Below are 15,206 nucleotides of genomic sequence, written 5' to 3' on the forward strand. Positions count from 1 at the left end.
TTGAGCATTGAATAAATCAAATTAAATGTCAGTATTACTTTGATTCTCTGCAACACAATCCCCCTATTCAAGTTACATATACTTTATATGTATTTAATCATTCATTTTATAAATATAAGTTAAGCTTTTTCCGCTGTTTTTATGTCAGCATTCGACCAAACGCATCAGCAGTCCAACTGTGTATTGGGAGGGCTGTACAAAGCTAAACTCTGGCAGAACCAATCCAGTTTGTGCCCAAGTGTGTCATAGACCCATTTGGACCGAACAGAAAAGGGTGTCTGTTTCACAATACACGTGGCTTGATTTATTTATTTGTTTGTTTGTTTTGTGTGAAATGTACATTTGACTTGCAAATTCCTAGATTATCGAACAATGCATCCAGGAATTTAAGCTGTAGTTACGTGTTTGAGTTGCATGCTTCACAAAGGCAAGATTATGGAACGGTGATACTAGTTTTAGGGAAGGGTGATATGAGTTTTTAGACTAGGTAATATTAATTTTAAGAAAAGGTGATACTTGATGGTAAAAAGGTAATTCAAGCCGTTTGAGCTCCTAAAGTCCCATTTTTGTCTGTCTTGAAAACCAGATATTGTACATCCAGGTATTTGTATGTCAGGTGTAAAGCTTACAAGAACGTGTGTACATTTCACAAAAAATAAAAGAATGTGTGAAACTGATCTTCTTTCAGTCACGTGTCTTTCGCTCCCGGGCTAGTTACATGACCTAGTTAGAGATGAAAACGAAAAGCTCGTTTCTCCGTCTTGGTGGCCTGCATGCTCTTACAGTCTTGGTGGAACAGTATCCATTGTGGTTCGACCCAGTGTGGTCTGTGGTCTTTGCACACACACACACACACACACACACACACACACACACTGTATATGGACACACGCACACACACACACACAAACACACACACACACTGTATATGGACACGCACACACACACACAGAATGTGGACGGAGGCAGTATACCGAATTTTAATAAGACCCTTTGGTCAATTCAAATCACAAATTGTTGATAAGGTTCAAGTCTGTAGACTGAGGAGGCCTTTGTAAAACATTAAGGTTGTGATCAGTTAACCATTTGATTTTGAGGTTTCATGCTTCATCTTTGTCATGCTGAAAGATCATTTAATGACCAAGTTTCAACTGCCAGGGGAGGGTGAACCATTTTTTATTTTTATAATTTTTTTTTTTTGCCACAAAGTTTAGGTATGTGCAGGATCATGATTCCATTGTACTTGACAAAAGCCCCAGGAAAAGATGCGAAACAAGCCCGTAACATCAACGATCCCTCGTCATATTTCACCATAGGTATGCCGTCCTTTTCAACAAGTGTCCTTCTGAAACCAAACCCATTGCTGGTGTGCACAGCAAAAAAAGGCTTGATTTTGCATAACACCGCATTCTAATGCTGAACACACTCAGTTCCTATGCTAAAAACACCGAATTCCAATTGTACAGCTGTATAATATTTGTGGGAAACTAAGCTGTATTTCATTTAAATGAATTCTCTAACATTTCATTTTTGCTGGTTACTTAGTGACACAGCTTCATTAAACCCAGCTGCATGGCAAACCAACATGCAGATCTCTGCTCAGTTAAATTAAAACCTTTATGCTCATTGCTAGTGAGAAGAGTAGCTAGCTAGTCGGCAAAGGCATGTATTCCATCATCAACTGACTGGACGGTTAACTAGACGCCTGCTTATCTAGTAGCTACAAAGATATTGTTTTTGGATTCTGACAACAGTGCACTAGCTCTAGCAACCTCCTGTGCTGTTAACTTACAATTAAAACCAAAAATACTGAACAATGCCTAGCTAATCAGTGACATTAACTATATTTAAGAGTAACCCAGCTAGCTGCTCGCAGTTTCCACTCACCACTGTTGAGCTTAGCTGCCTAGTAATACAGCTGTCAGACCATGGGTCCCGATCTGAACCAATATTAGACCGGGGGATTCCCCTTGGAACCAATGCGTAATCATTTTCCAAGTCGATACCAACTTATACAATTGTGCGTGAGGAAATCCACTGTGCTTCAGAATCAGAAATCAATGTGTATAATTGTGCACGGTGCAAGGGTACAGTGAAGTTAGTGCCACCGGTTTTACTCAAGGTAGAAGAAACTGCTGAGTCCAACTTATCATTTGCCTCAGCAGTTTGAGTGGAATCCTACTGTATGTGGATAAGTGGATTATGGGCTGTGTATAACAGTAAGCTCTCTAAGTTGGCCTGGATAACAGGTTTCCGTTATGCAAATATTATGTATTCTTTTTAGCCCATCTTCCTCAATGAGGCTACCTCGGAGCTTCAAAGACAACTTCCCTCTGGCGTTTCGATGCCGCTTTGTGTTGCTCGGTTACCTTCGAAACGGCGGAATGTGTTTACGATGCGATAGGAGAACCGCCGGTCGTTATAAAAGAAAAAAAAGAAAACCCAAATAAATGACCTGCGGGTAAAATCCTCCATTCTCACTGAAAGCCGGGGTGTGGTAATTGCGGTGGAGTGTGTCAAACCCAGTCAGCGCTTCGGCTCCAGAGAGCGTTTGATTCCTCGGTTGATTTTTGCAGGACTCTGTAATGCCAGGCCAACGGGGGGAACGGGGGGGGGGGGGGGGGGGGGGGGTTGGGGCGGAGCTAAAATAAATTCGGACTGACTTGCGACCCCGAGTCGGGCGTCGGCGCTGCTTCAGTGGAGTGGTTTATCTCCCGGCCCGCTTATTAGCAGCATTAGGGCGTCCGGTTCCATGGCTGAAGATCTGGGGCTAATCTACATCGGTGTCAGCCTGCTGACGAGACTCAAGGACTAAGCCCCAAACTCCTCGTGTTTGGGGGTCATGTAGTTGTCAGTGGTGGATTAGTCATGCTGTAATATAATTATTTCCCTTTCTTTTGTAAAGCTTTGTGATTGAAGTTTCATTTTTCCAAGTAATGCACACTCTACTGACAGCACCCCATTCTGTTTCCTGATTGGGAACAGACTGAATAAAGAATGACATTTGTACATAATACCAGCAGCGTATTTTTTTTATTTTTTATTAGACGGTATATCATTACTGCAGATGAATGAAAATCCACCTCTGCCATGACGCAGACACACAGAGCAAAAAGTACTTTTATCATTACAAACGCTCTAGTTTTCCCTTATGGAACTGGCTTTTGCCCATCTTTCACCAAATAAAAATAATAAAGATAAATAAATAAATAAATAAATAAAAATCAATAAATGTGTCTGAGGTTCATGTGGTCCATTAGCCATAAAAAATTGCTGATGTCTGGGATCTGGCTTGTGGAAAGATATCTCACGTTTAGCATTGCATGGACAGTTAGCTGGTGTTCACAATGGACATCCAGCACTGTGTTTCTTATGTACTTCACAATTCCTTTGGAGGCATTATGGTGCATAATTTATTTGTTGACTATAAACCTCATCATTAGTTGTTTGAAACTCGCACGCAAAAACACGCACACACCCATACACACAAACATGCATGCAGATACACACACATACTCACACACACTCAAACACGCACACGCACACACACACACACACACAGTGAAAGTACAAAATGTATTTATTTATTCATGTATTGGCATGCTGACTGAAATTGTGTTGTATTGTCCAAGAAGAGTCTTTACAAATACAGTTATAAGTTATGACAATCCCCTCTGTTCTGCCACAAGGAGGTTGCTCTGTGGTGCATAAGGGTCTTTGAAATTGTTTTTTTTTTCTTTCTTTCTTTTTTTAAGGTCACTTTTCTTCCAGGCTTGTCAGATGCCTTCTGTTCACCGCTATTTCTTTCATCAGTACAAAAGGACCTTTTTTTTTTTTTCTTTCAGTGTTTTCATATCATTCACAGCCACTGCATTGTATTTTAACAAGGATGTTCGAACTTGAAATAGATTTCTTTTTTTTATTCTTCTTACATTTCAATTAATTGTAATGAGAAAATTTATTTTCTTTTCTTGTGATCAGTGATGGGAGTATGATTACAGAAAGCTTGCAAAATGTTGACTTCCATTGTTCAGATAAATTAAGGCTTTTACATCGTCTGTTAAAATAAGAATTAGTCAAATAGTTTCACACAGCACAGACTGATGCTGTAGGAATACCATTCTCACTCTGGCACAGGCAGGCCACAGGCACCCAATCAAGCTGTCAAGGACCCACTCTCGTCCAATCAGGCTGGGCAAACCTGTTTGAAGGACAGCGCTTCAGGCGATGGCATTTTGACAAAGGATTCAGGGCCAAACCCCTGATACACGAGAATGTTATTCATCAAAGATTTGTGCGTTTAAAAAATATATGCAGCTCTTAAAGTGCCATTAATAAAGCTTCTCGATTCCCTAGAGCTCTGCATTGCAACACATTGTAAGAACAAGTATACAGAGCATAGCAATGTGACTGAAATATTGGCTGAAACTAGTTCTTGGGAAAATAAAATACTCTTAAGAGGAATTGAAATGATTCATAGAACCAACTGGGTGTAAAGCATGTGTATGAACACTGTGCTTAACTGTTTGCTGCTTTAGGCCTATATAGGCCTATACCCTGTGCTGGTGCACCCTGGGCCTGATTTAGTTTTAACGACTTTTTTGTTCCAGAGCTTAACCGTTAATGAATGAGAAACCGCGTATACATGTTTCAGCAGCTTTTTCTCAGTAATGCCCGCTTCTGTCATGTTTGAAACGGATAATGCGGCAAACACATTTCCACTGTCATATCTCTAATTAAATGTAGCAATATGAGATTACCAGGGAGTTAGGAGAAAGAAATCGCCGTGACGACCCAGCTCATCAACATCAAAGGAGCTGGGATGCTGCAAGTCGGCCGCTTGTTATCTGCATTATGCTGAACACGCCGCAGCCTTATTAGTCCGCTTTCTGTTTCGCTCAAACAGTGAAACAAAGTCTCCCCGCGTCTCCTCTCTTTCCGCGGGCGAGGAGGAGGTGGGGTGGGGGGGGGGGTTGGTTTGAGGGGTTGGGGGGGTGGGGGGGGGTGCGCTGGTAAATGGCTCGGCAATCTGATTGAAGCTGTCGGCTTAGCCGAACCAGTTTGCGTAATGATGTAAATCTCGCGGAAGAAAATGTGCAGCAATCTGGCGGAAGACACAATTACACTGACAGTCATCCGTGCGTTTCCCCTCTTCGCTCCGCCAATGTGGAATGCCCAATCGTACTGACCAGTCACTCACCGCTGATCCACGGCTGGGAAATCTGGAGAGGGCAGATGGGCATGTGCTCTCCTCCTAATAATGTGACGTTAAGACGCTCTTTCTTTTCACACCGATGTCTATGAGTTGAACCGAGCTGGAGCGAGGAACTTAGGACCAGTGCTGTGCTTTAACTAATACCAGAGCATGGGGTCCACCCACACACTGGAACAGAGCTTTAACAGATACCAGATCATGGGGCCCGTCCACACACTGGAACAGTGTTTTAATAGATACCAGACCATGGGGCCCATCCACACACTGGAACAGAGGTTTAACAGATACCAGACCATGGGGCCCATCCACACATTGGAACAGAGCTTTAACAGATACCAGACCATGGGGTCCATCCACACACTGGAACAGTATTTCAACAGATACCAGACCATGAGGCCCATCCACACACTGTGCCTTATAACAGGTACCAGACCATGGGGCCCGTCCACACACTAGAACAGTGTTTTAACAGATACCAGACCATGGGGCCCGTCCACACACTGGAACAGTGTTTTAATAGATACCAGACCATGGGGCCCATCCACACACTGGAACAGAGCCTTAACAGGTACCAGACCATTGGGCATTATTTTTGTATTTGTGTGTTTTTGAATGTACCTGTTAAAGTAGGTTTCAGCACAGTAGCATATTACAGAATATATGGTTCTTGAGATTAAGACCAGGGGCTCATGTCCCCTGAAAAAATGTATTGGTGGGTCCTAGGAGAATATGACTCCTGAATAGCGCAATATGATAGCGCTCTGGACCCCTGCTGGAGCTTTCGCCCATATTCAAATCTGATCCGAGCCGGAGAGGCCCAGTTCAGACTGGACCCGGCTTCATTTATGGTGCTGGCAGGATTGCATTCAAGCCGGTAGCTAGCAGTCACATCAACAACAGACCCTTCAGATTTTTACCACAAGGAAATACAAACAAGCCACAGAAACAGGTAAATGCTGGCAGGGTAATGAACAAATAAAAATAATGAAATAAAACTGTTTAGCAAAGAGTACAATCATAAACAAAAGGTTAGGGAAAAACAGAGCCCTTGCCAATTATCCAAAGCTGGTTTCTTTTTTAACTATGGCAACATTTATCCCTGATTTAATCTTCAACTCTACTGTTCATTTTTTTTCTGTGAAATTAGTCTATTCATGTACTTCAGGCACACGTAGTGCAAATATTGCTAAACACGAAACAGGGCACATTTGTGCCGCGAAACTAAAACTGTTTCTTATGTCTGGTGATCGTTCAGCGCCCAGGTATTCTACATCAATCAGTGCTGCCTGTGTGAGTTTCCCGAATGTCGTGCTTCCTTTTGAAAGGAGAGACGGAGCGTGAGCCTCCGAAATAAAAAAACTAGCTCCCCGTGGCCACAGACTTGTACGGTTGCTGGAGGGCAACGGCGTACAGCCAAAGCAATTCGAGCCCTGCCCGCCAGGTTGGCTCTACACGTGTCGAACACGGCTCGGCTCAAATGTGCCCCAGCCGAAGGGGCATAAGACACTGGTGATACGGGATAAGACCCACAATGGGCAGTTGATGTAAAATGTCAGGTAAGGTCTTCTTTTTCAAATGGCCTTTAAACTCTTCAGAGCCAGAACTGAAGAGAACCGTGATTCGCCCGGGGCTGCAGGGAGCCAGAAGAGGGAGAGTTATCCAGAGAGAGTTATCGGTCCTTTCTCTGTTCAACTGCTTAGTGATTTCCCTGAAATCTTTAACATCGTTCTTACTGCTCACACCTCACAGACAATTATTGGTTCCTCATCCAAACCTGGTCGGGAGAATATTTGCGCAAACTCCGATATGTTCTAGACCCAACAAAACAAATGGTGTGAAGACACTTGAAATGCAACTCAGAAGGTGGACAAAAATATGAACAATTACACAGGGTGTGGGGAAGGGTTGCATTGACTTGACAAGCAGTTTTTGTGTAATATGCAGATACTATTTTGTTATTGTTATTAGTAGTATCAATAATAATAATTATCATTTCTAAAATAGCATTTTATACCTCTGACAAATGCATAGACTTAAAATATAGGTTAAGCAAAACCAAATAGCTTGGTTTGTTGCTGTTGTTGTAGCAATATGATCCTTATAGTTTAATGCTATTATAATTGAAAGCCAGTTTTCAATCTGAATACACCTACTGTCAGTAGAGATAATTACTGTATTTTACAATTGTCAACAATCTCCGTGACATGTCAACTCTTCCTCTGGTATGTCAACTCATCATATTGTTTGCAGCATAATTTGTTATGAAATTGTATTTACCAGTGTGCTTTTAGACATATTTTTATTTTCTTCAGAAAGGATAGCTGTCACATTTTCTACATACTGCAAGATTCAATCCTTTAATATTTAGATAAAAAGCCCTTAATATATTCAGGGAGAATACATGTCAATATAATGTGCTTTTCACTATCACTGACAACACTATTATTATTAGTAGCAGTAGTAGTAGTAGTAGTAGTAGTATTAGTATTATTATTAGTATTGATATTCTTGTTGTTGTTGTTTAATAAAAGGGAAATGTGCCTACTATAATTTTCCCTTTTATTCAGTAGTCAGTGAATTGCGTGAAAACCAATGTGTCAAATGCAAATCCAGGTATAAAGCTGACAAACCGTCCTGATTTTGATCGATTTTACACATTGTACTCTACCTGACTGACTATTCAATAGGATTATTGACTCACCTGTGGCTTTGCCTTAACAAAACTTGATAAAACGGATAAAGGAATTTTCAGAAGAAAAAAGGAAGACACATATTGTCTTATTTAAAAAAAAAATCTATTTTATTCCCGCCTTAACACATTTCAAATTCCCCACTGCCAACAACAGCCACCACACTGCTGGCGACCCATGTGCATCTGGTGCCCTGTTCACTGATATTCTGTGACATTTGCTCAGTTGCTAGCCTGGCAGATGAGGGTCTAAAAACGTATAACACACATGGATGATACCTTGCAGGATACGGTCTGTGCAAGGTGCTGTGGGGAGGGGGGGGGGGGCGAAGGAGGTGTGTGAATGAGAACCTTGGCTCGGAAGGTAAGCAGCCTTCCCTCCCTGTGGAAGGGCATCTTTACTGGCCGGCTAATATGTTTTGATAGGCCAATAAATCTTTCATACTGGGGGGACAATGACATCAGAGGGCAGCCGCTGCTTCCTGTTCCTCCGGGTAAACTTTGATAACACAGCTGCACAGTCGCTTTAGAAATTGTGCACCGAGGAGTTTATGTAACAAAAAAAAAAGGGAGCTATTTCCATACATGGATGGGCTCCACGGTCTGGTATCTGTTAAAACACTGTTCCCGTGAGTGGATGGGCCCCACGGTCTGGTATCTGTTAAGGCACTGTTCCCGTGTGTGGATGGGCCCCATGGTCTGGTACCTGTTAAGGCTCTGTTCCAGTGTGTGGATGGGCCCCACGGTCTGGTATCTGTTAAGTCACTGTTCCAGTGTGTGGATGGGCCCCATGGTCTGGTACCTGTTAAGGCTCTGTTCCAGTGTGTGGATGGGCCCCACGGTCTGGTATCTGTTAAGTCACTGTTCCAGTGTGTGGATGGGCCCCACGATCTGGTACCTGTTAAGGCTCTAATTTGGACTCTCAGCCATATTCAGGCCATTCATAGTAGCACAGGTTCATGGCGCACACGGAGAGGAGAGGTTGTTCAGTAAGGAAAGCACGTAATCAATTATTAATCATTCTTTATTTTAGCTTCACTGGATCCTGGGTCACCCTCTGACGTGTAATTAGTAATTTTCTAGCCTGGAGGCTGCTTTTCCGCCCCCCAACACCCTGATCTCAGCTCAAACATGGCCTTAATATACTTTGAGCTAACATTTCACAGTCAAAGGTTTTCAATTAATTGGCTCAATTAGTTCAGCACGTCCAATTATGTGAGCCGCGTCAGTTTTTGACTTTATCTGAAACCTTAAGGTAAGCATTGGCCACAGTGATTGTTAAACTGTCTTCTGCTAATTGAGTTCATGCATGTAAGTAGGCTGAGGAACATCTGGCTAACTGAGGTTTAATGCTTTGAAATGCAAAATGTTTAACGGTTAAAATAAATTTAGGAATATGATCTTTATTTTCAAAATGTTGTATTTATTAATTAATTTTCTTTTGTCAATATACAGGATTATTTATTGGTTCGGATTGTCTTATGACTGCAACAAAAAAATATATATATATATATACGCAATATTAATTGTGGTAATAAAAGCCCATTTGCATTGTGGCCAATCAAAGACAGGCCTACTACCTGAGTAGCTGACCTCGTTTGTCCATCAAAGCCACGGCAACACAATTTGTCAGGGTCTGATGGAAGAGTGACCTCCTAACTACAGATAGAAGGTCAAAGGTCACATAGACATGTGTCATCCTTGGCCTTCGTGCTTGACATGGCTGATATAAAAAAAAATTTTTTTTAAACTGAGTCAGGATTGACAGCTACAGGCCAGGCCCCTACTGTATGTTTGCGTGTGTGTGTGTGCCGTGTGCGTGTGTGTGTGCCGTGTGTATGTGTGTAGGTGCAGACACATGCACACACAGACAACAAAGTAAAATAAGCAAATAAATAAATTATATCCCATTAATTGGTCCTGTTGAAAGGTTCATCCTTTGACAAACTACTCTAGAAAAAAAAAAAAAAAAAAAAACAATCAGTAAGTCATTCTATTCTTGGTCTTTAACAGATCTGTCCTTTTAAGTGAGAAAGAGAAAGAGAGAGACTAAGAACTGGGTATAGTAAATGCCATGAAACAGTTTTTTTTTTTTTTTTTTTTTTTTTAACTTCTGAAGATTAAAGAGAAACTAAAAAAAAAAAAACAAAAAAAAAAACAGTTGGGTTTATGAAGAAAAATGGCCTGGCTGTTTCAGTCTTATTACAGTTGAATTAGTTGTCACTTGCTCACAAAAGGAAAACCAGCCTCCCCCCCAATATAAAGGAAACAAATAAATATAATTGTCCATCTTTACATAAGGTAGCCTGGAGGTTGCCGTGCCGCCAGCTCAGGCCGACAGTGCCATGCCCAGATCAGCCAATTACCACGAGAACTTCCCCGATTCACACTGTGATTGGCTAGCATTTCAGATGCACGTCAGAATCCATTTGGGATCATCCATCAAGGTGGGGAGGAAGCAGTGCCCTCACGGCTGATCCCAGACAGGCTCTGCATGTAGCACAAAGAAGAAAAAGTAGGAGAAACAGGAAGAGGCGCATTTTCACGCTTCGTCGCGTCACTTAAGCGCTCGCTAACGCGGTCTATGGCCAGGATTAAAAACAGGCCGCTCGCCTCTCCGAGCTCTGCGAGGCACAGCCGGGCGCATACCGGGGCAAGCCAAATATTTACCGCCCCACACCTAGCACATTGTCCCCTCACTGTTGTTTTTCCCATTAGCAAGATTAATCCATTCAGCGTTGATTTGCATAAACACCTGTCGGTGCTTTGTCCCCCACTGATACATAATGATATTATTTATTTATTTACTCTTTTTTTTTTTTTTTATATTTGGTTAGCGTGATGCTCAGGCTGTTCACTGCGAAGGCAAACAGCAGTTGTTCATTTACATACCAGAACAAAATGCGCCTGCACATGCAGTTTCGAGGATAGCATGTTTAAGGGTTTTACAGTCCTCATAAAATTAATTTCATACACATTTCTCTTCTGTAAATTTCAATAGGCGAGTTATCACTCTGGAGTAAAAGTACTCCAGATGGTTTCGCGTTGTGAGTGGATGATAAAATATCCAGGCTAAAGAACTGTATTCATGTGACATTGATAAATTAAAATGAATAAGAACTATAAATAGATTGAATATTGAATAGAAATTACAATACATCATTTGATTGGGGGGAATTAAGCTGGTTAATACCTCACATTTGCTCCATCTGTTAAAAAAAGAAAGTTTTCACAGGTAGATCAAAAGCCACGAGTTAAAAACTGTAATTCAATTAATTCAATTACATCAGTTATCTGGTTTAAACACAAAGAAAAGGAAGCTACCTGCCAAAAATATCACCGCTCCAACTCATGAAATGGGGGCACATCTGCTCATACAAAGATTAATTATTTCTTAAAAACAAATTACCCGTATGTGGATCTAGAAATGATTCATCTGAACGTATGTGTCTTGAATAATCCAGCAGTGTAAAAAGCCTTGCGCCAAATATGCTCTTCTGCCACAAGTACAAATAGGTATGTACCACATAAGTTTATGAATTGGAAAAAAAAAATGCAAGATGTGGTATAAAACTATACTAGCAATAACACAAACATTCTGTACAGATGTTTAAGACAAAGTAAATTAATCTGATGTGTGCTATGTTCTTATTGGTTTGCGATTATGTAGATGGGATTAATGCAAACATTTGTTCTTAATTATCACTTACAGTACCATGAAGGCAACTGAATCCCTCCCTTCTAACCGCTTAGATGAGACAAGGCTACAGGCTACAGTTAGCACTGGTCTGGGTCGAATTCAGTCCAAGAGCCCGGTGCTCACTTGTGCTGCAACCAGCACTTTAGCAAATGAGCCACCCAGCCAGCCCCTTACAATGTATTTCTAAGTTAGGAATCCTGGCTTACCTGTTGTCCTACCTTTTGCTAATGGCAGCAAGTCGCCATGGTTACATCCTTACCCCCCCCGTGCCTTTTAAGTCACCTGCAGCGAATTCACACTGTAGGCTGTCAGCAAGTACATGCCGTACAAATAAGTGAATTAATAAAAAAGTGAAATCAGCTGTTTTTAAAAAAAAAAATTATTTTACGATCTATTCTGATAATAATTGCACGCCTGATATGGCTGACTTTAAACTGTTGGAGAGTTGGACTGACATGTAGCCTTTCGTTGTGCTGTCACCTTGATGAGGAATTGAGGGGAAAGGAAAAACACGGCGGCTCTCACACGACGAGAGGAGCAAGAAGGCAAACGCAACGAGGAAGGAAGATAAAAACTGCCAACAATATGTATTGAAGTTAGGGGAACACAAATGTGAAAAAGTGGCCAGTGATGTAATTTTGTGATTGCGTATAATTTGGGCTATGTTACTCCTTCACAAGAAATACAAAAAATACTTCATATGCATGACATAAACAGTTGTGTGCACTGCATAAACATTCATAAATGATCCTAATAAATAGCATTATGTTGTTAAGGTGAAGACATTTTTGAAGCACCTGCACTGTTAGGCTGAAATTTTCCCATGAGCTATACATGGTCTCTGGTTTTGATAATGGTTCCAAACCTGTTAATGACCTCCTCACTTAATTAACATGTATTCTTATTCAATTAAAACTCATCCATTAGCAACTGAACCTTCTTTCAATATCCCATTGCTCTTGATATGTCATCTCTGTCTTTGGGAAATTCGTGCAAGTTCAAATATTATTTTTTATTTACTTAGTTTTAAGTAAAATAGTTGTAACAAAGTCACAGTATTAGAACAAAGCTACATTCAAAGTGTTCAGATGATTAAACGGTTGTTTCCATGCTTAAATCTAGCTATAAATAGTTTGTCAATCACGAGTGAAACTGTATTTTGCAGTTTTATTAATGTAAAGGTATGTTCCCGCCTATGGGATACGGCTAATCCAATTCAGGCTTGTGCACATGTCCTTATACATTTCAATCTCAATGCCATCAAACACAAATGCATTCTCAGGGTCATACTGTCTAGGTCTAATGACAGCAGGCAACCTTCAAATCATCCGACCTAGGACCATAGTTGATTGGTAACTGTTAATGTCAGGAAAGAATCTGCTACACAGGGGTATATGATGTACAGCCCCACCCCCCACACCCACACCCCCCACCCATAGTTTATCAGCTGTAATGAAATGCATGTGCTAATCGTGCGTGGATAAATAATAAATATCAGAATGTGTTTCTGTTGCAAACATTCAGGTGATTTTGAATACTGGACACTGTGTGTGTGTGTGTGCGTGTGTGTGTGTGTGGTTGTTATGTGTGTGTGTGATGGGGGTGAGGGAGGTGAGGACAAGGTGAGGAGCCCAGTCAAAGAAATCTTGTTCATACATCCAGTGCAGAGGGGGGTGAAAAATTGAACAGATGGCAAACAATAAAAACCGTAGCAAAATTCAACCGCAGAGAGATAGACAGAAAGAGAGAGAGAGAGAGAGAGAGAGAACGAATAAATAATGAATAAAAACTTTATTGGTTGCTCATGCTCCCTCTGTTGCCCCTGCTGGTCGGACCGGTGCTGTTTTGATGTCTGCTTCCCGGTGGCTGTAGCCCGGCTGAACCAATAAATCATCCCCTGACAAGAGGCTCAGTGACACCTGCCACACCACCACTGACGGCCGACGAAGAAAATCAGCCCCTGAGAAGGAGACCCTGTCAACCAAGTCAAACAAATCTTACTGCACGAAACAGCCAGAAGCTGAACACACACACACACACACAGCAAAACAAACGAAGGCAATAGCACGCTGTTGATAAAAAATAAATACATATAATAAATAGCGGTATCGATTACGTCTGTTAATAACACTAACAGCAACAATGACAATAATAATAATAATAATAATAATAATAATAATAACTAGACAATTCCTGCAGAAATTAGGTATACAGATAGGGTTAGGGTTACCGCTAGGGTTAGGGTTACAGTGAGGGTTAGGGTTACGGTTACAGCTAGGGTTAGGATTACCGCTAGGGTTATGGTTAGGGATACAGCTAAGGTTATGGTTATGGTTAGGGTTACAGCTACGGTTAGCTATACAGGTAGGGTTAGGGTTACAGCTAGGCTTAGGATTTGGGTTACCGCTAGGGTTAGGGTTATTGTTACAGCTAGGGTTAGGGTTAGGGTTACAGCTAGGGTTAGGGTTAGGGTTACAGCTAGGGTTATGGTTTGGGTTAACGCTAGGGTTAGGGTTACAGCTAGGCTTAAGCTTAGGGTTAGGGTTACAGCTAGGTTTAGGGTTAGGGTAATGGCAATATTTATATCCCTGCAAACCTTGCATGCCTTCGTTTTATTTATACATTTAAAGAGTGGCTGCATTCATTTTTTTTAAAAAGCTTTGGTTGCAAAAAATGCGTCTGTGACATCATCGGCATCTGTCATACGATGACACTGGCAGCGGCAATCAACAATGCATGCAGCGTGCCGCGCAGAATGTGCATGGGATGACGAGCCGTCAATTCAATATCTCGTCAGAGCTTCCGAAGAGCATTAATAACTTTTTTTTCTGCTGCTCTTTCAACTATTTCCTTTCTTCTTTATTCATGGTCACCCCCTCACTGTTAGATAGAAACGGCCTCCGGAGGGGTGTTAACAGGCCCATTCCAGCCAAGAGGAGCCAGAAGAGGCCTGATCTATGAGAAAATATGAGAAAATGTATGCGTATACTGTATATTTGGAAGGGACGTTTGCTTATGGTTTCCCATGAATCAGCTTGCCCGTGAATCATGTTTGTTACATGCATCCATACATTGACTCGTGTGTGTATTCAATGGTAATTTGACACAATCCAATGCGGTTTCATGAAATTATTAAAGTGAATACTGATTGCTCTAAGATGGTTGAATTCAAATTATTATGACCCACATTTGCATTTTATTCAATGCAGATGTACTCTGCTTTAATGAATTCTTCTGTTTGCTTGAGTATTCATTTATTTTACATATTCATTTATTGTATATATATATATATAAGAAATAGGGAATATGTATCCATGCGGGATCTCATCTCATTGGAAGACACATTAGGTCTAGAGCACTGGAAAGCATTTTTCAGAAAGTTGGAATAGGTTTTACTAAAAGTGTTCTGCCTTAAATTTGAACAAAAAAAGTTTTGAAGGATTGAGAGCAGGGATGAGATGGAATGTTTCAAGTGATCGGATTTGTTTTAAATTCTATTTTAGGAATCACTGCTCGTGAGATTTACATATGGCAAATGTCAAATAAACATGACATAAAAAATAAAAAAAAACTATCTGTAATGATAAAGTGGGACACTGATT

Source organism: Anguilla anguilla, chromosome 4 (assembly GCF_013347855.1).
Source record: "Anguilla anguilla isolate fAngAng1 chromosome 4, fAngAng1.pri, whole genome shotgun sequence".
Lineage (NCBI taxonomy): Eukaryota > Metazoa > Chordata > Actinopteri > Anguilliformes > Anguillidae > Anguilla > Anguilla anguilla.